Source organism: Nomascus leucogenys, chromosome 4 (genome assembly GCF_006542625.1).
Source record: "Nomascus leucogenys isolate Asia chromosome 4, Asia_NLE_v1, whole genome shotgun sequence".
Lineage (NCBI taxonomy): Eukaryota > Metazoa > Chordata > Mammalia > Primates > Hylobatidae > Nomascus > Nomascus leucogenys.
Genome location: NC_044384.1, coordinates 132,064,733 through 132,090,450, shown reverse-complemented (window position 1 = coordinate 132,090,450; position 25,718 = coordinate 132,064,733). Strand labels below are relative to the sequence as shown.

The 25,718-nt window shown below is 40.0% G+C and overlaps 1 protein-coding gene across 2 annotated transcripts in view; it reads right to left on the bottom strand.

Annotated features, from left to right (window-relative positions):
- CSGALNACT1 (chondroitin sulfate N-acetylgalactosaminyltransferase 1) overlaps nucleotides 1-25,718 on the bottom strand; it is a 355,242-nt gene that overhangs the window by 207,431 nt on the left and 122,093 nt on the right. Inside the window, exon 1 of one of the 2 annotated variants that reach the window (XM_030812281.1) lies at nucleotides 14,848-14,920. The exons of the other annotated variant lie outside the window; for it this stretch is intronic. The gene's annotated coding sequence lies outside the window, so the exon portion shown is untranslated. Of the gene's footprint in view, nucleotides 1-14,847; nucleotides 14,921-25,718 lie in introns of those variants that run through there. 2 annotated transcript variants of the gene reach the window in all.

Below are 25,718 nucleotides of genomic sequence, written 5' to 3'. Positions count from 1 at the left end.
CCAGCAGGCCACCAACCAGCAGAAGCAGAACAACGCAGAGTTTGGCTGGGGCAGTCCGAGGAGAGCCCAGGCCACTGAGTGGCCCAGCTCCCGAGGAAAGCCCTGCCACTCTACCCACTTCAGACTTTCCCTGAGCTACTTGCACTCAATAAAACCTCGCACTCATTCTCCAAGCCCACACGTGATCTGATTCTTCCGGTACACCAAGGCAAGAAACCGGGATACCGAAAGCCCTCTGTCCTTGAGACAAGGTGGACGATCTAACTGAGCAGGTTAACACAAGCCGCCTACAGACGGCAAAACTTAAAGGGCACATGGTAGCACATGCCCACTGCGGCTTCCGGAGCTGTCAACATCCACCCCGAGACGTGGGGCCGGAGCCCCACAGCCTGCCGTCTGTATGCCCCTCTAGAGCTTTGAGCAGCGGAGCACTGAAGCAGCGAACCGCTCCCCCTGTCGCACGCCCTGCGAAGGGGACAAAAGAATTTTTCCCGTTTCAGAAAAACAAGGCATAGTTAAAATTGTGAGTAATTAAGACACCTGTCGTATGAAAAGCTACAGAAAATATAAGCTATACTAGACACAGGAGACTACCAGAGGCAGATTTCAGGATCAGGGGAATTCAGGAGGTTTCACAACACTGAAAAAGTCATTCTGAGCACTGAAAGACTGTGCCTAGTTAATATTCATCTCCTCCAAAATATATAGTTCTCATTTCCTTAAGATTTTTTTTAAGGTAGCTGGGATTAGAGGTGTGCACCACCACACCCGGTTTAAGGTTTGACAGAAATAGTTATAACTTCCTTCATAGTAGTAAAAATAGCTAGGTAGCACTTATTGGGAACTTGCTGTAAACCACACCCCAATCTAATGGATTATCCTATTTAATTCTCACCTAAGAACCTAAGAGACGTGTATAATCTTGACTCTCCGTGTTACAGATAAGGATATCTACACTCAGGAACATTAAATAACTTGCTTAGTGTCACCCACCACCACAGTGGTGGAGCTGGGATACAAACCCAGGTGGTCTGAATTCAGAGTCGAACCCTTGAAATTAAACTTCTGGCCCTGTTCTTCATAAACAGGATCCTGTATGCTGACTCATACCTCTGATGGCTTAAGGAGACTCTTTTCTTCATTGCATAGCTACATTTCTAAGTCTGAACGCTAATCTTCTGCGTGGTAGCAGCAGAAACGGTCAGTAGTAAAGTGATGGCAGAAGACAAGGGGAATTATGGTAGGAAAAAAAAATATGACCGGAAATCAAGAGAATTCGTTTTGGTCATGTCCTCACTGATGACTGTCAACATGTGCAAGCCATGTCTCCTGCTTGGATCCATTGCCTTTATGGTAAAAATTAAGGATTTGAACTAAATGATTAATTCTAAGACTCCTTCCATCTTTGTGATTCTGCTGGTCCTCTTTTGAGGAATACTTCCTGCATTTTACAACCTGGATTAAAAATTCTCCATGGGACCAGCATGGTGCTTCATGCCTATAATCCCAGCACTTTAGGAGGCTAAGGCAGGTGGATCACTTGAGGCCAGGAGCTCCAGACCTGCCTAGGCAACATGGCAAAACCCTGTCTCTACTAAAAATACAAAATTTAGCAGAGCATGATGGCACATGCCTGTAATTCTAGCTACTCAGGTGCCTGAGGCAAGAGAATTGCTTGAGCCTGGGAGGAAGAGGTCGCAGTGAGCCAAGATCATACCACTGCACTCTAGTCTGGATGACAGAGTGAATCCCTGTCTCAAAAAAAAAAACAAAAAAACTAGTTGAAAAAAAAAATTCTCCATGAACATAATACATTTCAGATACACAGCTTTCTTCATCCGCTCAAACACCCAGCCACCTTCCCATCCCTGCCATATCTTGCAAGATTCTTCACTATTTCCTCAAGATCATCTGTTCACAAGGATCACCCATAAAGGCCCAAGAAAAAGGAGGAGGGTCCCGCAACCAGTGACTTCCCTGTTCTGCTAGGCACTCTAAACCATCTTTTTCACTTGATAAGCATGCAAGAGTTAATTTGGGCTTTCAAGGGGTGAAAAGGAGAAGCCCCCACCCAGAAGCTCATTCCATTTTCCTTGTGTAGCTTCTGACATCTGAGATGATCCAAAGTCCTACTACGTGGTGGCTAAAGTTATGAGATTCCGTTTATTTCTAATTCCTATTGGTTCTTTAAAGTGGCCACTCTCTCTTTGCACTGAAAACACATCATTTCTCTTTTTAAACGGATAGATTTTGTGACCCTTTGGGGAGACATAAAAGCGAGAGAGCAACTAAGTAAGGCAGTTGTAAACCATTTCAGCATCTATAAAACCTTCTCCTTTATCACAAAAGAAAAGAGGAAAAGCAGCTGGAAAAAAAAAAAAAGCACAGCTGACAGGGAACTTGATATCTTTAAGAACAACTTCTCTCATGAATTTTCATCTCCATATTTTGGGGTTTCCACTGAATTGAAAATTCTTTCCAGAAAAACACTTCTCATGCGTGATAACTAATTTCACAATACATTGGGGAGACAAAACTCTTAAAAATTTCAAGGAGTATCATGTCTATTTTTCTATAATTCTACCTATATGTCAGCTCTTTATTTCTATTCTGTATTTTACATACTCTCACCTATTTTCAAAAACATCCTGTTCTAGCTCAGAACATATAATTTATGTTTTTATTTAGTACTTTGTTTTTATTGAGTCATTTAGCAATTATTCTATGATAAACCAAAAATTGAAATATAGATCATCCCTTTCCTACATCAAACCAGACTTACAAAATTCACTTCCAACCTTTATCATTGCACAGACCGGTTTTCTTTGGTTGCGTTCACCATGCACACACTATTTTCTAACTTTTTGCTTGATGTCTCCATTTATCTGAGTCCAGATATCTGTCATTTTGAATGGTACAATATTCCACTGTTTTGCTAAAGCAGTTCGATTAGCCATCTTTCAGCTGGTTGTTTCCACACATGATTATAATCCAGTTAACCATTTTTAAACAAATAAATTTTGTTTGTTCCTACTGGAGCTCCTTCCTTAGGCTATAATCTGAAAAGTGGGGTTAACACATTTAAGACCATAATCAGCCCCTGTGACTTTTATTATAAATCACTTTTATTATTATAAATGGCTCTCCAAAAGAGGTATTAGCAATTTGCCATGTCACCAGCAAAATTATGACCCTACCTTTTTCTTCATAGTCTCTTTCACACTGAAATTTCTGGGCTGTATTTATTTTAGGGTGATTTTATTTGGGGAGAACACTTGTATACCAGTGTCCATCCAGTGGTTGAGGACTCCTGAGTTACAGAAGTCCCAGATGTCAACTAATGCATTAATTACTCCTGAGAGGTGATATTTAGAAAAACAGAGTTTCTATGATCAAGTGACTCTGGAAAATGTTGTGTTAAAGTTAACAAGTTTCATTGTTGTGGAAGATCTCGAAGACTTTAATCTACTAAAAGAATGATGGAGAACCTTTTAGTTCTTTGAAATCTGTCCCATTTATGTCATACTCTTAATGCCCCCTTTTAAAAAGGTGTATTGATCACCTATTATATGCCAAGTGCTTTATATGCCTCATAACTCATTCAATACTCCTGACTGCCTGATAAAGTCACTATTACAAATCTTACTGTTACTAAAAAATGAAAAACTGAGACTCGAAAGGCTAAATAATGTAAGCAAAATTCCAAGGCTAATATGTAATGTCAGGTTTCAAACTCATTGTCTACTTTTTGTGGATTCACCATTATACCATCCTGCCTCATAACACAATGTTTAAACATATTGTCAGTTAGCCAGTTTCTGTTCTTCTTTTTGGTGGGGTGGGGATGTTCAGTTTTCTAGTTTTCCTGTTTACTGAGTTATCGATACACAGATGAGTGAAGTACAATCATCTTAAAGGTACAGTTCAATCAGTTTTCACGTATTATACCCTTCTATAACCATCACATGGATCAAGATACAAAATTTTTTTTCAGCAGCTTAGGATATTTTCTTTCTCAACAGAGATTGGTTTTATGCTTCTCATTCTATGTAGGGCGTGGTACTGAAGTTATTCAAATAGGTGTGAATAAACTCTGATCAGAGAAGGCTGAAACTAGAAGTGACATAATAGTTTATGGGTTCCAAACACTTCAATTTACAGATGCGCAAACTGAAGGCAAGAAGGAAAGTGACTAAAGACACAACAATTCAGAGCATTTCTGCTACACGGTGCTGCCCTTGCTGGCCACCGGCTGGTTACTTCTACACATTGTACTGCAGACACAGTGAGGGGCAACCAGAAGACAGGATGCGTAACAGAGAAAGAAGGCAGCTAAAGAGTTTTGCAGTGATGTTTTAATTTTAAACAAGAGTTGAAGTATCCAAAACGTAAAATTGGTGAAGAAATGCTCATCAAACTGACTTTAATGTAAAACACGATTTTTCAGTGTAAAAATATCAACACACTTTGGGAGGTTGAGTGGGTACTTGAGGTCAGGAGTTTAAGACCAGCCTGGTCAACATGGTGAAACCCTATCCCTCCTAAAAATACAAAAATTAACCAGGCATGGTGGCGTGCACCTATAATCCCAGCTACTCGGCGGTTGAGACAGGAGAATCACTTGAACCCGGGAGGCAGAGGTTGCAGTGAGCCCAGATTGCGCCACTGTACTCCAGCCTAGGGGACAGAGTGAGACTCCACCTCCATCCATCAACTGATAAATAACACTTTCCAACCAAATGAATTTGCCCTTCCAAGTGGTGTCCTTGGGAGGGCAGACACTTATTCCAAGAATGCCCTGTTGCTCGTGACTTCTTTTGAACCCTCTCTTTGAGATTAATTTCAGAGCTACTTTGAGTTAAACAAACCAATTTTATTTTTAAAAACTACAAAATCAGCACCAGAATAGGTACCGGATGTGTGTCTTCCAAATCATAAGAAAACAAAAATATAATCCATATAACTAAAGCAATAGAGAATTATAAGAAACATTTAAAGTAGAAAAATTTTTCCAACTTGAAAACATATTAGACCTATGAAATGTGATGAACATGAATAGGTTAAACATCCCTAACAAAGACAAAGATTCTCAACATCCAATTATATGCTGTTTACAAGACGGACCTAAAGTCAAGTGACTCAGAAATCAAAAACAAGAAGAGGAGCAAAATGTATCCAGAAAATGCAAATGAGAAGAAAAGCTGAATGACAACATTTATATCAAACAATCCAGAATATGAATCAAAAGACCATTTAACAGGACAAAGAACATGTGAAAAACGTCAACCTCATTAATAAAAATTTCATTTATATGAAGAAGTTTTAATTTATCAAACAGGTATTTTAATTATAATACTTTTATCATAGATGGTACAGCCAAATAGGCATATCCATATCATCAACTCTTAAGAAGACAATATGAAAATGACCAAGATATTGTGGATATATATGACTGAATGAAATGCACCCATTAAAAACAAGTTTCAAAATACATTTAATGACGTGGCAATGTTATCATACAATACTAGGCAAAAGAGGAAAGATACAAGATATATAGAGTAGGACCTCAAATTATCTTAAATATTCATATGAGATATTTTTAAAACTAGAAAAAGAAATAGTCTGGTTAAATTGGGGAAGATCTTTAGTTATTTCTTTACGCTACTTGTTCCTATTTTTAAAAAAGAGAAAGCCTCAAGTGCAAGATAAACGAAAACATGGCATTAGAAGACACAGCTTCCTCAAATTCAGGCATCCAGATATTCAGACCCAGACAAATACCATCCCCAGGTACTGATGAGGGGTCATAGAAAAAAAAATAGTAGAATCCTGACCCTCTTGCCACCTTCAGGCTCCAAAACCCCATGATTTTTATTTTCATCCAAGGACTGGCTAATATTTGATATAGTTTAGACATATGTGCCCCCAAATCTCATATTGAAATGTAATCTCCAATGTTGGAGGTGGGGCCTCCCAGAAGGTGGCTGGATCATGATGGCAGATTTCTTATGAATGATTTAGGACCAATCCTATGGTGCTGTCCTTGCAAGATCTGGTTGTTTAAAAGTGCGTGGTACCTCCCCTCTCTCTCTCTCTCTCTCTCTCTCGCTTCTGCTCTCACCATGTGATGTATCTGCTCCTGCGTCACCTTCCACCGTAAGTAAAAGCTCCCTGAGGCCTCCCGAGATGCTGAGCAGAGGCCAGTGCCATCCACATACAATCAGCAGAACTGTGAGTCAATTAAGCCAGCAGTCCCCAACCTTTTTGGCACGAGGGACTGGTATCATGGAAGACAATTTTTCCACGGGGGTGGGGCAGGGCTGGGGGAGATGATTTGGGGATGATTCAAACTCATTACACTTATTGTGCACTTTATTTCTATTATTATCACATTGTAATATATAAGTAAATAATTATACAACCCACCATAATGTTGAATCAGTGGGAGCCCTGAGCTTGTTTTCCTGTAACTAGACAGTCCCATCTGGGGTTGATGACAGACACCGACAGATCATCAGGCATTACATTCTCATAAGGAGCTCACAACCTAGATCCTTGATATGTGCAGTTCACAACAGGGTTCACACTCCTATGAGAATCTAATGTCCCCACTGATCTGACAGGAGGTGGAGCTTAAGCAGTGATCCAAGTGATAGGGAGTGGCTGTAAATACAAATGAAGTTTCGCTCACTCACCTGCCATTCACCTTCTATGGGGCCTGGTTCCTAGCAGGCCATGGATGGGTATGGGTCTGTGGCCCAGTGGTTGAGGACTCCTGAATTAAACCTCTTTTCTTTAAAAAGAAATACTTAGTCTCAGGTATTCCTTTATAGAAATGCAAGAACACCCTAACACAATATTTAACCAGAATATAGACTGTTCATTTTGTCTTTATTCTATGCTCTCCAAACAAACATATATTACTTTCATAAGCAGAGTAAATTAATAACCACAAAAATACAGTTAAATTACCCATTTTGTTCGTAAATCTGTCCTACAGAGATATAGATTTACCAATGCTAGAAAAAAGAATGTGCCAAGTGCTCTAGGATAATTCTGAACAAGAAGTTCCAAAAATATTTTAAGTGAAGGCAGACTCATGGGAGTAGCTTCCCAAAGTATCTTCATTGAATTACTTTGCATTCATTTTGATTTATATATTTTGACATGTTAGGATATCTTAAAATAAAATTCTGCTGATTATGTTAACATGTCATTTATTTAATACCTTGAAGGAAGAATAGATAGGCTTTTAAAAGAGAAACTTAATAAAAGTCATTACATTCCTATATGCTTTTTTTTTTAGAGACAGATTCTCTCTCCATCGCCCAGGCTAGAGAGCAGTGGCGTGATCATAGTTCACTGCAGCCTCAAACTCCTGGGCACAAGCAATCCTCCCACCTCAGACCCCAAGTAGCTAGGATTACAGGCCCTTGCCACCACTTCCAGCTGTTTTCTTGTAGAGATGGGGTCTCACTACATTGCCCAGGCTGGTCTCAAAGTCCTGGTCTCAAGTGGTCCTTCTGCCTCACTCCCCGAGAAAGCACTGCGATTACAGACAATATTACTGCAACTGGCTATGCCTGTATGCTTCAAATGAGATTTGTACTCATCATTGCTGAGAAATAATCAGATTCCAGGTTGCTCACGAAGATCTATGTCTCGGCAAAACATATACCCTAAAAATTATGACACAGAGGACCATGTACTGTCACTGTAGGGCTGGCATGCACAGACCTAAGAAAACCTAAGTAACTGGCGGGGCACGGTGGCTCATACCTGTAATCCCACAACTTTGGGAGGCTGAGGCAGGTGAATCACTTCAGGTCAGGCATTCGAGACCAGCCTAGCCAACATGGTGAAGCCACAACTCTACTAAAAATATAAAAATTAGCCAGGCTCGGTGGTGGCCACCTTTAATCCCAGCTACTCAGAAGACTGAGGCAGGAGAATCACTTTAACCTGGGAGGGGAGGTTGTAGTGAGCCAAGATCATGCCACTGCACTGTAGCCTGGGTGACACAGCAATACTCCACCAAAAAAGAAAAAGAAAAAAAGAAAGAGAAAGAAAAGAAAAGAAAAGAAAACCTTAGCAGTCATGGCACCCAGCTTCTCACTGTCCTAGAAACCACAGTACAGAGAGGGGACATGACTCTCCCAAGACCTGCGCTAGCACTTTTTCCAGGCACAGCTGCATCACTAACTGCCTTCTAAATTTCTCCTTCCTGCTGGATTTGCATAATGTAATTATCACCATCATCCATTTTCTTCCACACTGAATTCTTTACCGCTATAAGAGAAATTTTAATGGGATGGAGGGCAGGTGATTGAACAGGCAAATCTCTCATGCCCCCTTCCTCCAGCATAAATGCACATGTGCCTCAGAACTGTCAGGCTGTATGATGGGGCTACAAACCCTGCCCTCCTAGAGAAGTCACAGATTATTTCCCCTGCCATAACTCAGAAGACAGTGGGCTATAAGAAAGCGTGTGCAGGACGCTACAGAGGAGCAAAGGGAAGGAGCATCTAATCACATTAGACTACTCAGACTCAAATCTGAGTCAGGAAGGGCAGGTAGGAGTGCAGGTGAGGTAGGAAACGGGAGACAGGAAAAGAGCATTCTAGACAGGGTGGGGGGGACCGTTGAAAAAAGGCACAGACATGAGAAAGCATGGCAGAGTTTGGGACCTGTGAGGAGCACAATATGGCTGGAATTTCAGATGCCTAAAGGAATGTGGAAGGGAGTGAGTCTATAGAGAAGGCTGGGAACCTCTGCTAAGGGATGGAGCCATGGCCTAAGCGCAATGGAGTCGCAAAGACCATATTTGTGACATAGTTTTAAATGTTCATTCTGAGTCCATGATGTGGCTGGGCTGGAGAGGTGAAGACTGGAGGTGTGGAAACAAGCAGAAGGTTCCAGCAGTTACCCAGCTGAGAAGGATTGGTGCCAGACTAGAGGCAGGTTCAAGAGACATTCTAGGCATAGAGTCAGGGCTCAGTGATTGTTCTCACATAAGGTGAGGAAGAGGAAGGAGTGTTTCCAAAATTTAACTTTCTTCTTGTTCAAAAAACAGTTTTGAACAGTTGAACACATTTGTGTCACAATAACAAAATGGTCCTGTCCTCAGACTTTGAGATCCAAATACTGAATAAACATTGATAACAAAAAGGGAGGCAGAGGCCAATGAGGTTACTTGAGAACTTGTTGACAAGAGGCAGTATAATGCATGGTCATAGTGCCAGATTAACTCAGGCCCAAATCCCAGCCTGGTCACTTGAGACCTTGGGCAAATTATCCTTTTAAATTCTAGTTCTCTAATTTCTAAAAGGAGGAGAATAATGCGACCTACCTGAAGAGATTAACCAGGAAGCTTCTATAAGAAGAAAGCAGGCTGGGCGTAGTGGCTCACACCTGTAATCCCAACACTTTAGAAGGCCAAGGCAGGCTGATTACTTGAGGCCAGGAGTTCGAGACCAACCCGGCCAATGGGGAAACCCCGTCTCTACTAAAAATACAAAAAAATAGCCAGGAGTTGAGGTATGTGCCTGTAATCCCAGTCACTCGGGAGGCTGAGGCAGGAGAATTGCTTGAACCCGAGAGGCAGAGGTTGCAGTTAGCCAAGATTGTACCACTGCACTCCAGCCTGGGCAAAAGAGTGAGACTGTCTCAAAAAAAAAAAAGTGCAAAATACTATATCTGACCTACAACGAGTACTCATTAAATCACTATCATCATTCAGTACAGAGGATTTCCAAGGGCTGGAAAAGAATCTTTTTTGTTGTTGTTGTTGAGAAAGGGTCTTGCTCTGTTGCCCAGGCTGGCTGGAGTACAGTGGCATGATCATAGGTCACTGCTGTCTCGACCTCCCAGGCTCAAGCGATCCTCCCATCTCAGCCACCTGAGGAGCTGGGACTACAGCAACCACCACCAGGCCTGGCTAATTTATGTTTTTATTTTGTTGAGATGCGGGTCTCAGTATGTTGCCCAGGCAGGTCTTCAACTCCTGGCTTAAGCAATCCTCCCACCTTGGCCTCCCAAAGCACTGGGATTACAGGCACGAGCCACTATGCCCAACCCCTTTTTTAAATTAAAAAAAAATAGCTTTTATTTTTAAAATATCCTCAGTTATGGGTAGTGGGTGAGAAAGAATGTTAACACTCTGGTATGTAGCCATGGACTGAAAGTTATCAGATGCTCCTTCTCAAGTCCAACCAGGAGCATCAGAGGGAACATGGATCCCTCAAGTGGGGGCTGTGAGATACTCTCACACCCCAAATCTGCTAGAAGAACAGTGGGAAGCAAAAGCTTAAAAGCTGATGTTACAGTAACAGAAAAGTCTTTTAGGCAAAAGGAAGAGAATCATCTATTTTGCACTCTGAATAAACAGAAACTTAACAATGTAAATATGTTGTGAGAAGTAAGAGGCCTTGGTCATTTTTACAAAAATGAAAAATGAACAACTAGTCTTGAGTTCTTTATCAGGAAAACCGTAATAAAGAAACGAATACTAGAAGTAATAAAGAAGTAAATACTGTATTTAAGTTAGTGACGTCTAATTTTCACCCTAGGATTCTTAAGAAAGTCAGTCGATAGAAAGATAAAACTCTTAGGCCGGGCGGTGGCTCACACTTGTAATCCCAGCACTTTGGGAGGCCGAGGCGGGTGGATCACGAGGTCAGGAGATCGAGACCACGGTGAAACCCCGTCTCTACTAAAAATACAAAAAATGAGCCGGGCGTGGTGGCCGGCGCCTGTAGTCCCAGCTACTCGGAGAGGCTGAGGCAGGAGAATGGCGTGAACCTGGGAGGCGGAGCTTGCAGTGAGCCGAGATTGCATCACTGCACTCCAGCCTGGGTGACAGAGCGAGACTCCGTCTCAAAAAAAAAAAAAAAAAAAAAAAAAACTCTTACCTGCAGTTTTGAAGGAGTGAGGTCAGGGGTGTGCTGGTAAATTTTTAACAACCAGCTTGATGAGGGGAAAAAACACCCCCGCATATCTTGAATTTTGTACACAAGTTTATTATAAATTTTACTGAGCTAGGAATGTGTCACACATCCTAAATTCCATATAACCAATTCATTTGTTAATTTTTATACAATTATTGTATCTATAGAAAACCTATGTTTGTATATGAGGAACAAGTGTACTTCCAACATGAATACATGTAGATATTTTCTTCTAATAATATATTATTAGGAATAATGGCCAGGCACAGCAGCTGTTATGTGTAATCCAAGCACTTTGGGAGGCCAAGGCAGGAGGATTGAGGCCAGGAGTTCAAGACCAGCCTGGGCAACGTGGCAAGACCCAGTATCTACAAAAAATATTTTTTTACATTAGCCAGGTGTGGTAGCAAGCACCTACAGTCCCAGCTACTCAGGAGGGTGAGGCAGGAGGATCTCTTAAGACCATGAAGTTGAGGCTACAGTGAGCCATGATCACACCACAGCACCCCAGCCTGGGCAACAGAACAAGACACTGTCTCTAAAAAATAAAAATAAAAGAGTAAAACAACACATCATTCACTCATCAATGGCAAGAGTGATTCCTTTGCTGAGTCAGATAATTGTTTCTGAATATGAGAATATTTTCCACAATTTTTTGTGCTATTCACAAAATGCTACAGACAACAGATACTATTAACTTTAATCTTCAATTTTCTTCATCATTTTCTTAAGCCTACACAACAAACAATAACTCAAGTCCTGGTATGTAGTCAATACTTCCATAAAGTAAATAGTCCATTGTGGCCAATTTCAAGCTACAACATGACCACTGGTTAACACAGAGTTTGGAAGAAAAGCACAGTGGAACACGGTTATGTAATATTTTTATAATACAGGTATAATGCACTTCATTGTTTCACATTTACAAAACTTCTCAATGCCTTCCTCCAGGTCATCATTAACATGTATCGCTATTTGTTGAACTTGACTAAACACGGTGGTTGTTTTATTGTTTAGGGATCCTAAATATATCCACGTTTGAATGCTGAGATGTAATTCCAAGGACTATCTTTATTAAACTTGGCTACAATACTATGTAATGACTTCCACTCAGTAGCATACTTGACCCAGATCTTACTGGTTCATGAGAGACAACTATTAAATTTTCAGGAATTTTACAAGCCAGTTGTTAAACGTAACCATTGTTTAAAAGAAATCATATGAACTTATAATTAAATTATATTTCAAAACAAGGATTAAATATTCAAGATTCATCACTTCACATTCGCATTACTACATTTTAGTGTTACCTACAGGTTATTCAGGGTAGTAGCATATAAATTTGAAAGGGGTATAAATGGAGTTAAACTATTTTAAAGCCCTTGCGTTGTCCAGGAAGTGGTAAAAGTACTAGTTTATACTAGCCTTTAATAAGTCAAAGATAAATACACACTCTCTAAGGTAACCACTAAAAGAATGTAAAATAATGTGTAATTAACAAGCTAATAAAGAGGGAGGAAAATCAAAAAGTAACACTTAACTGAAAATAAGGCAAAAAAGGAGAAAAAAATAAACAAGAAATGGGTGAGAAAAATAGAAATTAAATAGTAAGATGGTACATTGAAAGCTAAATCTGTAATTCTATTAAAGGCCAGCAGATACTCCAATTACAAGACAAAGATAGACACAGTAGATAAAATAAAATTCAAGTCTGCTGCTTAGATGACGGGTTGATAGGTACAGGAAACCACCATGGCACATGTATATCTAGGTAACCAACCTGCACATTCTACACATGTATCCCAGAACTGAAAGTAAAATAAATAAAAAAGAGGCATACCTTCATCATAAGGATATAGAATGTTTGACAGTAAAGGGATAAAAAAGATATGCAAATACTAAACAAAAACAAAAACTGGGAAATCTTAACTAGACTTTAAAGTAAGAACCATTCTCATCAGATTGATATAGCAATTCTAAATCTGTATGTATATAATAACATCTCCTTGAGATAAAGAAGAAAGTGAATGAATTAAAGGGAGAAATAATAATAATCCTTAATCATAGATATTTTAATATACCTTTCTCTGGTGTTCAAAGAGTAAACAGGGAAAACAATCTGTGAAGATATTGTGAACAAAAATGTTTCTATCCTTTTACTTTTAACCTCACTATAACCTGAATTTGAGAAGTCAGTCTCATAAACAGCATAAAAGCATCCTGTCACATTTTTTAAGAATTCAACAATACTATTAACACTCTTCAATACTATATCCACCAACTGTAGAATATGAATTATTTTCAAGAGTAGATAGAATGTTTACAGCAATTAACTACATGCTGGGCCAGAAGGCAGCACTCAACAAATCTCTAAGAATTGAAATTACACAGAGTAGGTTCACAGACCTCAGTAAAATTGAGCCAGAAATCAATAACAGAAAGATGACTGGAAAAACCCCAGGTGTTTGGATATTAACCAATAAACTTTTAAATAATTCATGAATCAGAAACTACTTAGGACCTATTGATAATAAATCCTTTCAGAGGGGAAATCTCTAAGCCAGAATGGGCTTTTTATCTATTCATTGAAAGTGGTGAAATAATGATCCCTCTTAATGATCTAACGACCTAAGATGATTTCTCTCTTGTATTAACGGATCATGTACTTAAGCCTGTGCCTATGAAGGAGGCTCATCTTATAGGTCTAGAAGAGCACTGGAGGCAAATGGCTAAATATTTTAGATCCAGTCCCTGGACAGCTACTCCATGGAACACAAGAATCTTCTATTTTACAATGAGCAATAGCACAGTAAGTTACGTGCTAAACCCTTTGTCTTTTCTTCTAGTGCCCAGCACCATTCTCCTAGTGGTAGAATGCCCACCCTCGGCCCTAGACTATTTGGATCACCTCTTCAACAGTGTAGCCCCTCTGAGATTATCTACCATCTACTACCTCTGGTTCCTGATAGCCCTTATTGTCAAGGGATTATTATCTTGACTTTCACCTGGCTAAGAGACCTGCCTCTGATGTTTGAGATTATATACATAACACCCACAAAAATATTCTGGATTTAAAAAATTTTGTATTCTCCAACCAATGAAGATCTCACCATGCTTTTGTCTCCTACTGAACTGCTTACATGTCTTAATATACTTCCTGTAGCTAGTATAAACCCTAAAGCATTTAGAACATAGAACAAAGATAATATTCAAAGGATAATTTTAAGTGTTTAAAAATAGCCAACACCGCATATTAATTGGAGTAATTAACACTAAGTACTGCACACATGCCCCCAAATCTCAGTGGTTTAAAGCAACAAACCTTTAGTTCTCTTTTGAATAACTCTAATATGTTAATGGAGTTTGGAGTCTCCCCCAAATGGTGACTCAGAGGATCAGGCTACTTCCATCTTGTACTTTTACCATCTTCCTTTTTTTTTTTTTTTTTTCTTTTTTTGAGATGGAGTCTCACTCTGTTGCGAGGCTGGAGTGTACTGGTGAGATCTCAGCTCACTGCAACCTCCACCTCCCAGGTTCAAGCAATTCTCCTGCCTCAGCCTCCCAAGTAGCTGGCATTATAGGCATACACCACCATACCCAGCTAATTTTTGTATTTTTAATAGAAATAGGGTTTCACCATATTGGCCAGGACGGTCTTGATCTCCTGACCTCGTGACCCACCCACCTCGGCCTCCCAAAATGCTGGTATTACAGGCATGAGCCACCGTGCCCAGCCAGTTTCACCATCTTCTTGCTTCACTGTCATCCTGCTATCACCCAGCTAGTAGATGCAGCAGAACAAAAGATAAGTCTAATCAATGACTGAACCATCTCAGCCAGGAAGGGACACGAGTCAGTTCCATTCACATTCCATTGGCCAGAAAGCGTATCATGACCCTACCTAGAGGGAGAAGGACTGTAAAATATAGTCTTCCCAGTGACCAGGAGGGAAGTGGCGTGGTCTGTGACACACATCACACTGTCTCTTCCTCCAACAGGCATCAAACCGCAGTCTATTAAGGAGGAAGAAAAGAAAGGAAGTAGCATTCACTGATTTGGGGTGCCAAGTTTAATGCTACAAACTAGTTCAACCATTGTGGAAGTCAGTGTGGCGATTCCTCAGGGATCTACAACTAGAAATACCATTTGACCCAGCCATCCCATTACTGGGTATATACCCAAAGGATTATAAATCATGCTGCTATAAAGACACATGCACACGTATGTTTATTGCGGCACCATTCACAATAGCAAAGACTTGGAACCAACTTAAATGTCCAACAATGATAGACGGGATTAAGAAAATGTGGCACATATACACCATGGAATACTATGCAGCCATAAAAAATGATGAGTTCATGTCCTTTGTAGGGACATGGATGAAGCTGGAAACCATCATTCTCAGCAAACTGTCGCAAGGACAAAAAACCAAACACCACGTGTTCTCACTCATGGGCGGGAACTGAACAATGAGAACACATGGACACAGGAAGGGGAACATCACACACCGGGGCCTGTTGTCGGGGAGGGACAGCATTAGGAGATATACCTAATGTTAAATGACGACTTAATGGGTGCAGCACACCAACATGGCACATGTATATGTAACAAACCTGCACGTTGTGCACATGTACCCTAAAACTTAAAGTATAATAATAAAAAAAAATGCTACAAACTTCATACATGCTGTGTTTAAACAGTAAGAAAACGTAAAACAAATGTCATTCTCCTCAGTTTATACATGAAGAAACTGAAGCATAGAGATATTACATAAGTAAATAAAAAAGTCAGGAGTCGGCTCCAGGTCTATCTGACTTCGAGGCGTGTGTTTCTCTTTTATCATCCCAGGTTTCTCAAAAGGTGGCCCACAGCTCACTTGTATCACAGTCATTTGAGGTGCCTAAGCCTCACATCATGCTTACTGAATTAGAATATCCAGGGCTAGAGTATAGCAATCTGCAGTTTTAACAAGTTTCCAAAGCGCCTCTATACTATAGCGAATCATGCTCTCTCTGGAACACAACAGTGAAATTCTAAACAATCTCTTTAAACAAACTAGAAAATGTATGAAAAAGAAATAAGATTCAGTAGGCTTAAGAGGGGAGGCCTTACGGCAACTGGAAAATCCTATAGAACAACAAGTTCAAGGCTGGGGAATTCATCCCAAGCCAGTTAGTTTCCTGGGTAATCTTGGGCAAGTCACCTAACTTCACTCAGTCTGTCCCCAAAAAAATTCTACATTTTCTCCATAGTCAAATGTTGCAGGCTAAATAATCTCTAAAGCATTTTTGAAAGTTATTTGTAAAGATTTAAAGAGCTTTAAACTGAGACAATAAAACAAATACAGGATGAAGAAAGTATTAACCTTTAAATTAATGATAATCTTAGCAAGATTTTTTGTAGATATACACAGGCTTCTTCTAAAATTTATATGGGAAGGCAACAGAACTAAAAAGTTAAAACAATTTTGAAAAAGAAGAATAAAGTCAGAGGAATCACAATACCCAGTTTTAAGACTTACTGTGTAACTATAGTAATCAACACAGTGTGGTACTGGCAGAGAAATAGATCCATAGATCAATGGAACAGATTACAGAACCCAGAAACAGCTCTATGTAAGAATGGCCAGCACACTTATTTTTAACAAAGCTTTAAAAAGCAAATGAATGGAGGAAGGAGACTGTTTTCAAGAAATGGTGTTGGAACAACTGGCTATCCAGAGGCCCAAAGGGGAAAAAGAAAAAAAAAAAAAAAATTTACAATCTAAACCACACCTTTAACAAAAATTAAATCAAAACAGATCCTGGACCTCAATGTAAAATTGTAAAAATAAAAATACAAAACCTTTAGAAAAAAACATAGAAAATCCTTATAACTTAGGTTTATGCAAACAAATCTTAGGCACGACACTGAAAGCATGATCAGTAACATAAAAATTTCAATTCATTATAAATTTGTTTTCCACAAAGTATCTTGGGAATAGGATGAAAAGATAATCATCAGAAAGTGAGAACATGTCTGCAAAATACATGTCTGACAAAGGACTTGCTTTCCGTATATTTAAAGAACTTGCTAAATAGTAAACAATCTAAGTTTTTTAATATGCAAAAGACTTGAACAGATAGACCTTCACCAAAGAGAATATGGGTGGTGAATAAGTACATCCTCAGCCAGAGGAAAATACAAATTAAAACCTCAATGAGATACCACTACACACCTATCAGAGCGGCAAGAATAAAAAATAGTGATAATATTAAACTCTGGCAAGCATGTAAAGGAACTGCATCCCTCGTACGTTGCTGGTGGGAATGTGAAATGTACAACCACTAACGGAAACAATTTGACAGTTTTTTAAAAAGTTAAACACACAGCTAGCATATGACTCAGCAGTCATACCCTTGGGTATTTATCCTCAAGAAATGAAAACATTCTCACATAAAATGTACATGAATTTTCATAGCAGCTTTATTTGTAATAGCCAAGAAATTGACACCAACCCAAATGTCTTTCAAACAGTAAACAAACTACCATCCATCCATGCAATGGCATATATACTAATTGGCAACAAAAAGCAATCAACCACTAATACACAAACCAGTTGGATGGATCTCAAGATTATAGAGAGTGAAAAAGATCAATCTCAAAAGTTAAGATTCCACTTATGTGACATTCTCAAAAAGTGATGGAGCATGGATCCATGGCTGCTGGAAGGGGAGCGGGGTTAAGGATGAAAAGAGGGTGTAACTATAAAAAGATTGCACAAGGAAGTTAGTTCATAGAAATGGAAAAATTTCGTATCCCTACTCTGGTGGTAGTTATACACATCTAGACAGGTAATAAAATTTCATAAAACTATACACACACACAAACATAAAAAAGCAAGCATAAGGCCAGGCATGGTGAGTCACACCTGTAATCCCAGAACTTCAGAGAGGCTGAAGCAGAAGGATCACTTGAGGCCAGCTCAAGGCCAGCCTGGGCAACAAAGTAAGACCTGTCTCTAAAAACATAATAAAAAAATTAGCCAGGTATGGTGGCATGCACCTATAGTCCCAGCTACTTTGGAGGCTAAGGTGGGAGGATCACTTGAGCCTAGGAGTTCGAGGCTGCAGTGAGCTATGATTACACCACTGCACTGCAGCATCTGGGTGACAGAGCGAGATCTCCTATCTTTAAATAAAAAAAGCATGGTGAAAAAACTAGTGAAATCTGAATAAAGTCAGTAGTTCAGTTAGTAGTGTTGAACCAATATCCATGTCTTGGTTTTGATAAACCAAGACATACTATAACTATGAAAGATGTTATCATTGGAGAAAGCTGGGAGGAAAAAGCTGGGAGAACGAAACTGGGCACTCTCTGTACTATTTTTTTCAACTTCTTGTGAGTCTAAAGTGATTTCAAAATAAGATAAAAAGCAGCTAGTATTTGTTGAGCACTGTGTGCTGACATTGCTCTGAGAACTTTACATACATCAATACATTAAGTCCTTACATCTTTGCAGTAGATACTGTTGTATCAGTCAGTTCTCACACTGCTATAAAGATACTACCCAAGACTGGGTGATTTACAAAGGAAAGAAGTTAATTGACTCACAGTTCCACATGGCTGGGGAGGCCTCAGGAAACTTGTAATCATGGCGGAAGGCCAAGGAGAAGTAAGGTACATCTTACATGGTGGCAGGAGAGAGAAGGCTCAGGGGAAACTGCCACTTTTAAGACCATCAGATCTCATGAGGACTCCCTCACTATTATGAGAATAGCATGAGGGAAACTGCCCGCATGATCCAATGACCTCCCAGCAGGTCGCCCCCTCGATACATGGAGATTACAATTCGAGATGAGATTTGGGTGGGGACACAGAGCCAAACCGTATCAACAGTGTTCACTGCATTTTACAGATGAGGAAACTAAGCTTCAGAAAATTTAAGTGAATTGAGCAAGGACACAGTTGCTAAGTAATAGAGGTAGGATTCAAACCCAAGGAGTCCAATTCCAGAGCTTTCAGTCTTAACAAATAAGCTTTTTTTGTTGTTTTTTTGGTCTCGTCATGCTGCCCAGGCTAGTCCTGAACTCCTGGCTCAAGCAATCTGTTCGCTTCAGTCTCCCAAAGTGCTGGGATTACATGCATGACCACTGTACTGAATGCCAATAAGCAGTATTTTTTAAGGACAAAAAAAAAGCAGGACAAAGAAAAGGTCAGGATAGGAGTGAACAATATGGGGGGAGGAAAAGAAAAAGAACACAAAAAGACAAAGTCAACTGAACACAGAATGCAAAAGCCCGGGAAGTGATCTTTCTGGCACCCTCTGTGTCAGTCAGTCCCATAGGAAAGACTGTATTCCATTTTGATCCACTTATTTCTAAGGGACCAAAGAGAAACTGGAGAGAAGGAAGGCACATTCTCAAAGGAATATTAAACAGCTCTTATTCTAATAGGTCAGAGTAATTGGAGTTATTTAATCTACGGGAAATCAAGAGAGTAGTTTAATTGCTACCTTCTGTAAAGACTTTTGAGAGCATGCCCAGAGGATACAGGACAAATCAAAGAGACTTCAATAGAAAAAAAAAAAAAAAAAGTTTAGTTTGACATTAAAAAACGTTTTCCTGGTCATCTGAGTGAGGACAAAACTAAGACAGATTAGACTTTCTTGTGAGACATTCAAGAAGGAAAAAACAAAACTAGCAGTTCATTGTACTCAAAATGAAATCTGTTCAGAAGCTGTAACTGGTGCTATGCCAGGACCCATATAAGACATTTGATGTGTGTTGTCTGTTTGAATCCTCATAGGTAACTATGAAGTAGGTATGGCTGTTCCCACTTCATAGATATGGAAACTGAGCTTCAGAGAGGCTCAACTCCTGCCTAAAGGCACTCAGCTGCCTGGTGGTGGAGATGTGAAATGCAAACCCAGGCATATCTGCCTTTACAACTCAGATTATTTCCACTATGTTATATACATGTTAAACTTGGAGATTTGTGGACTTTGAGACCAGCCCCCCACCCCAGCCCTAATGGCATAAAACTGAATCAAATAATTAATTATGGTTGTTTTCCAGCTGTAAAAGTACCTATGCCTCAAAATGCTACTAACCTGATTTGACATCAGCTCCAAATCCACTCATCTCAATCAAGCCCTTCTTTCAAGAACTCTATCTTGTCCAGTAAGGAAACCTGTGCTTCTAATGTATCACTCTCTCAAAAGCATCCCTGTGGGGTATGGAATTTGAATTAGAAAAAATGACAGAGAAGGAGTAAGCATGTGAGTCTGTCTCATTTTACAGATGAGAAATTCTGAGATGCCCAGCAGGCCAGGCATAGAATCAAAGTTGTGTATAAGTAAACAAGCGACTCACGGATCAGGGGAGTCTGATGTCCTGAAGATTTCAACATAGAATGAGTGTAGCCCCATGGATGCTATGGCAGAGCAATGTGGAAAAACTGGGCAGGCCTCTACCCATCTAGGCCAACATGGGCCGAATGAAGACTTCCCGGCTTTCACTGTGCACAGTTGTGGGTAGCCACAGTTAGGACGCCAGAGAAGATTAGCCATCCAAGTTCCCACGTGTGTATATGTGTGTGTGTGTGTGTGTGTGTGTGTGTGTGTGTGTGTGTGTGTTCTAGTAAAATTTTATTTGTAAAGACTGAAACCTGAGTTTCATATAATTTCTTGCTAATTTAAAAAAATTAATAGAGTTTAATTTTTAGAGCAATTTTAGATTTACAGGAGAAGTGAGAGAAAAAGTACAGAGTGCCCATATATTCCCAACCACCCCCATCAGTTTCCCCCCTTATTAACTTCATGCACTGGTGTGGTATATTTGTTACAACTGATGAACCAATATGGACACATTATTATTAACTTTACATTAGGATTCACTCTTTGTGGTATACAATTCTGTGGGTTCCGCCAAATGTATAATGACGTGTACCCACCATTACAGTATGAGGCAACATAATTCTACCGCTCTAAACATCTCCTGTTCTTCAACTACTTTATCCCTCCCCACCAAAACCACCAAAACCACTGATCATTTTGCTGTCTCTATAGTTTTATCTTTTCCAGAATGTCATATAGTTGGAATTACATAGGAGCTTCTTCAGACTGGCTTCTTTCACTTATAATATACATTCAAGCTTCCTCCAGGTCTTCTCACAACTTAATGGCTCTTTTTGAAAAATAGACTAAGAACAGTTTTAGGGTTACAGAAAAAGTGATCGTAAACTATGGAGATTTCCCACACACCCGCCTCCCTACAAACAGTTTCCCCATTTTATTTCCATCTTGCATCCGTTTGGTACATTTGCTACAAATGATGAGCCAATATTGATATGTTATTAAAGTCCAATGTTTTCATTAGAGCTCGCTGGGTTTTGACAGTTGCATAATGGTGTGTATCTACTGTTAGCACATTTGTAACAGACCATTTGTATGACCACACCACTGTTGGTCTATCCATGCATCTCCTGAAGGACATTTTGGTTACTTCCAAATTTTGGCAATTATGAATAAAGTTGCTATAAGCATTTCATGAGATTTTTGTGTGCGCCTAAGTTTTCAACTGATGTTGAAATACCAATGATCTTGATTGCTTGCTTATATGCTAAGACTATGTTTAGCTTTGGAAAAAAAAAAATGCCAAAGTGTCTTCCCAAGCGGCTATACCATTTTGCACTCCCACTAGCAATGAATGGAGTTTCTGTGGCTCCACATCCTTGCTGGTGTTGTGTTTTAGATTCCAGCCATTCTAACAGGCATGTCTCTTGGATGTGTCTAATATGTGTAGCTCACATTTTAACCCAAAAGTATCTTTTCTAAAGTACAGCATTCAACTAAAATAAAACAAGTCTTCATAGACCTCCAGAATTCAGCCTGTAATTGTCATTTTCAGAAACTTCATCCAATCAAACTGGAGGGCTCCAGTGAGAACAAAATTCTTTAAAACTACTAACTCCTATTGCTGAAGGGAAGGCTGGTATTACTTACTACCCAAAATACTTCGCAATTGAAAAAGCCAAGTCAAAATGTGTCCCTTCACTAATATGCTAAAATGAACTTTTTTAGTACAGCATGAGGACATCTGAAGTACAAAATAAAAATTGTATTCCGTTGACTAGCAGCCTCATAAAAGCACTTTCTTTAGCATTTCTGGATTTGACTTTGTTTTTCAAAGCTTCTCAGATTTAAACAAGTGTGCAGTCCTAAATTACTTTGCGCTATTTCTAAGACACTAAAAGGTGTGGGCCAGGCCAGCAGGGAGGGGCCTGGCATTTCCTTTTTCTATAGCTTATCCAGATGTTCTCTCACATTTTTTAAGGAAACTGGGACAACAGAAAAATAGGAAGAAGCTTTTTGCTGTCGGTTATTACACCTGCTATGGCCTGAATTTTCGAACAGTGAAAGATAGTTTCTTACCATTTTTCAAAGCTACATTTTACACCTTCTCGTTTACATAATACTTTTGATGCTCATTAACTCTACGAAGGTTCGGAAAACAGAGTGCAAAAAACAAATTCTTGAAGAAAGAGAAATCACCCAATTTCAAATTTTTTGCAAATGTGAACTTTCCAGTTATGACTTTATGATGTGGTAACTTAACGTCATTAAAATCACATAACACATCTACCTTGGAAAATTATTGGCAAGGATCTTAGATTGTTAAATGGCCCATTTTACATTCCAATCCTTAATGAGCAAGATCAAACCATATAAAAACAAGCACTTTCTCAACTATCTATCTGCTTTTTATGGCACCTCCTCAAAAGCTTTGGAAATAGTCCATAATTAGGTGGCAAAGATGCCTGAGAAGGTTTCCAAACCAAATGGCAAAGCGTTTAAGGGAAGCATCAAAAAAGCATTTGTCAGAAATAAGCATAACATTTGGAATACCTTTCCTTGGTTTTTAATTGCTGGATGTTGGAGGGTAAGTTTAATTACTTCTGTTCTTAACCCGTGCCTATCTACAGTGATCATTGCAGCCACCCCTGTATTTCATATGGCAACATCGAGCCTAAGAAACTTCAAGTAAAACACTGAAATACCCACACCTCAGCAGTGCTAAGAAACTTCTCCCCAGGAAAGGAAAGTTGTAACTTCCTTTCAACCTAAGCAGAGTGAGAACATTCTGCTGAGTCTTTTACTTCTATTGGAGACAATCACACTCTGTCATCCAGGCTGGAGTGCAGCGGAATGGTCACAGCTCACTGCAGCCTCATCCTCTCAGGCTCATCGATCCTCCTGCCTTAGCCTCTCAAGTAGCTGGGACTACAGGCTTATACCATCACACCCAGCTAATTTCTTTTTTTCTTTTTTTTTTTTTTTTTGGTACAGACGAAGTTGCCCCACGTTGCTCAAGCCAGTCTCAAACTCTTGGGCTCAAGAGATCTGCCCACCTCAGCCTGCCGAAATGCTGAGATCACAAGTGTGAGCCACTGTGCCCAGCTGAGGGCTTTTTAAAAGGGAGTTTGGGGGCTGGTAAAAATAAATGATGTAACTTTTTAAACATTTCCAGTGAGGGACCTCTGGCACAGGAGGTACTTGATTATCCCTGCCGAATTGAGGGGTCTTCCCCAGGTTGTCAGTGAATCTTTAATTTTATCAGTGAGTTTCCCAGTATGAGCCACTCGATTTCTGTGATCGTTTCCTTCTCTTACCCTATTGCTTGATAAACATACTACTCTCACCCACACTACAGACATAAAGCTTTCTACCACGCTATTATGGGCTGAATGGCAGTGCCCTAAAGAAGTCATGTTAAAGTCTCAGCCCCAAAACTTCACGTCTTATTTGGAAATAGGGTCATCGCAGATGTAATGACTTAAAACAAGGTTATACCCAGATAGGGCAGGTCCTTACTCCCATATGGCTATTGTCCTTTTAACACACTGTGAAAATGTGACAGCAAAGAGAGACTGTAGAGATGCAGCTGCAAAGCAAGGAATCCCACCTTCGGAAGATGGGAGGAGGCAAGGGAGAGTTTTCCCCTATGGGTTTAACAGTGAGAACTGCCTTCCAGACTTTTAGCTTTCAGATTTCAGATTTCTAACCTCCAGGACTGACACGGTAAATTTCAGTTGTTTTAAACCATCCAGCTTGTAGTGATTTATTTTAACAACCCTGAGAAACTGATACACATGCCTTGGTTCTTGAGTCAAACAGGGGTTCAAACCCTTCTTTCTGGGTAACTGGTGGCATGCAAAACTCTTGTGGGACTGGGGCCCAACCTTGCTGCAGTAACCTCCTCCCAGGGATCAGACTTCTTTCCCAGCCAAGGGTTAGTGCCTTCCTACTTTCCCTTAACAGTAACACAGCCTCCAGGGATGCTGCCTAAAGGCCTATGGAAAACCCATAAAGCCCCTCCTGGGACTTGGGAGTTTGTTTGGTTTAATTTTTCATAAACACAAAATAAGCTAGTAAATTTATAATTTTACCTAAAAATTAAGATAAACCTGTGATACTTTGTCATATATGTTAATTTTGAAAATGTATTACTTTCATATACATAAAATGTCTTTGGCTCAAAAGCTGTTGCTATGGACTGGATTATTTCCTCCCAAAATTCCTATGTTGAAGCCCTAACTCCTTAGTGTGATGGTATTTGAAAATGGGGCCTTTGGGAGGTGACTAGGTTTAGATGAGGTCATGGGGTGGGATGTTCATGATGGGATTAGCACCCTTATAAGAAGAAATACAAGAGGCCAGGTGTGGTGGCTCATGCCTGTAATCCCAGCAGAGAGAGGCCAAGGCAGGAGGATCACTTGAGCCCAAGAGTTCCAGACCAGCCTGGGAAACACAATGAGACCCTGACTCTCCAAAACATTAAAAAATAAACTTGATATGGTGATGCACACCAGTAGTCCCAGCTACTTAGGAGGCTGACATGGGTGGATCACTTGAGCCCAGGAGGTCTAGGCTGAAGTGAGCCATGATTGCACCACTGCATTCCAGCCTGGGCAACAGAGTGCCTGTCTCAAAATTTTCCTTCAAAAGATGAGACAAGAGAGCTTGCTTTCTCTTTCAGCCATATGGAGACACAGAGAGAAGGCAGTTGTCTACAAGCCAATAAGGGAGCCCTCACCAGGAACCGAAGTGGCCCACACCTTCATCTTGGACTTCCAGCCTCTAGAACTATGAGAAAACTATCTTGCATAACCATGCAGCCTATGGTATTTTGTGATGGAAGCCCAAGCTAAGACAGCTGTCATATTTAAGTGAGAACACAATGTAATGTAATGATGATAACACTTTAAAAGCAGTAGCAGTAATCAGACATGATCTGAGTCAGGACTCTGTCATATCGATTTTGGAAAGACAGGTCATGTTAAAAGTTTTAAGTAAATGTTGTATGTTTTAAGTACAGCAAATTTCTAAATGACTGTGTTAATTAAGTGGTTATGGTACTTTGTTTTCAATAATAAATAAGATCTGTTTACCTCCTGCTTCACTGCAGTGCCCTGGGCCTGGCCATCAGGTCAGAGCAGACCAGGAGGAGAGGGAGGGAGAAGAGAGCTGTCCGTCCTCTCCTGAGCCCACCCTGGTAGAAAAGCCTCTAGACACCTGTCTGAACCCCTTGGGCAAGTAAGCCCGTGCAAGGCCAAGGACAGGGATGGGTTTGAGCTGCTTTTCTGTCCAACTTCCTCAATGTCCACTCTCGCCTACAGCATCTCCTCATGTCTGTTGCCCTCACTTTAGACACCAAGTCCTACCTGCCTACTGGTATTTTTCCTCAACACTTTGATCTAGGCCTGTTGCCCTAAATGGCAGATCTGAACCGC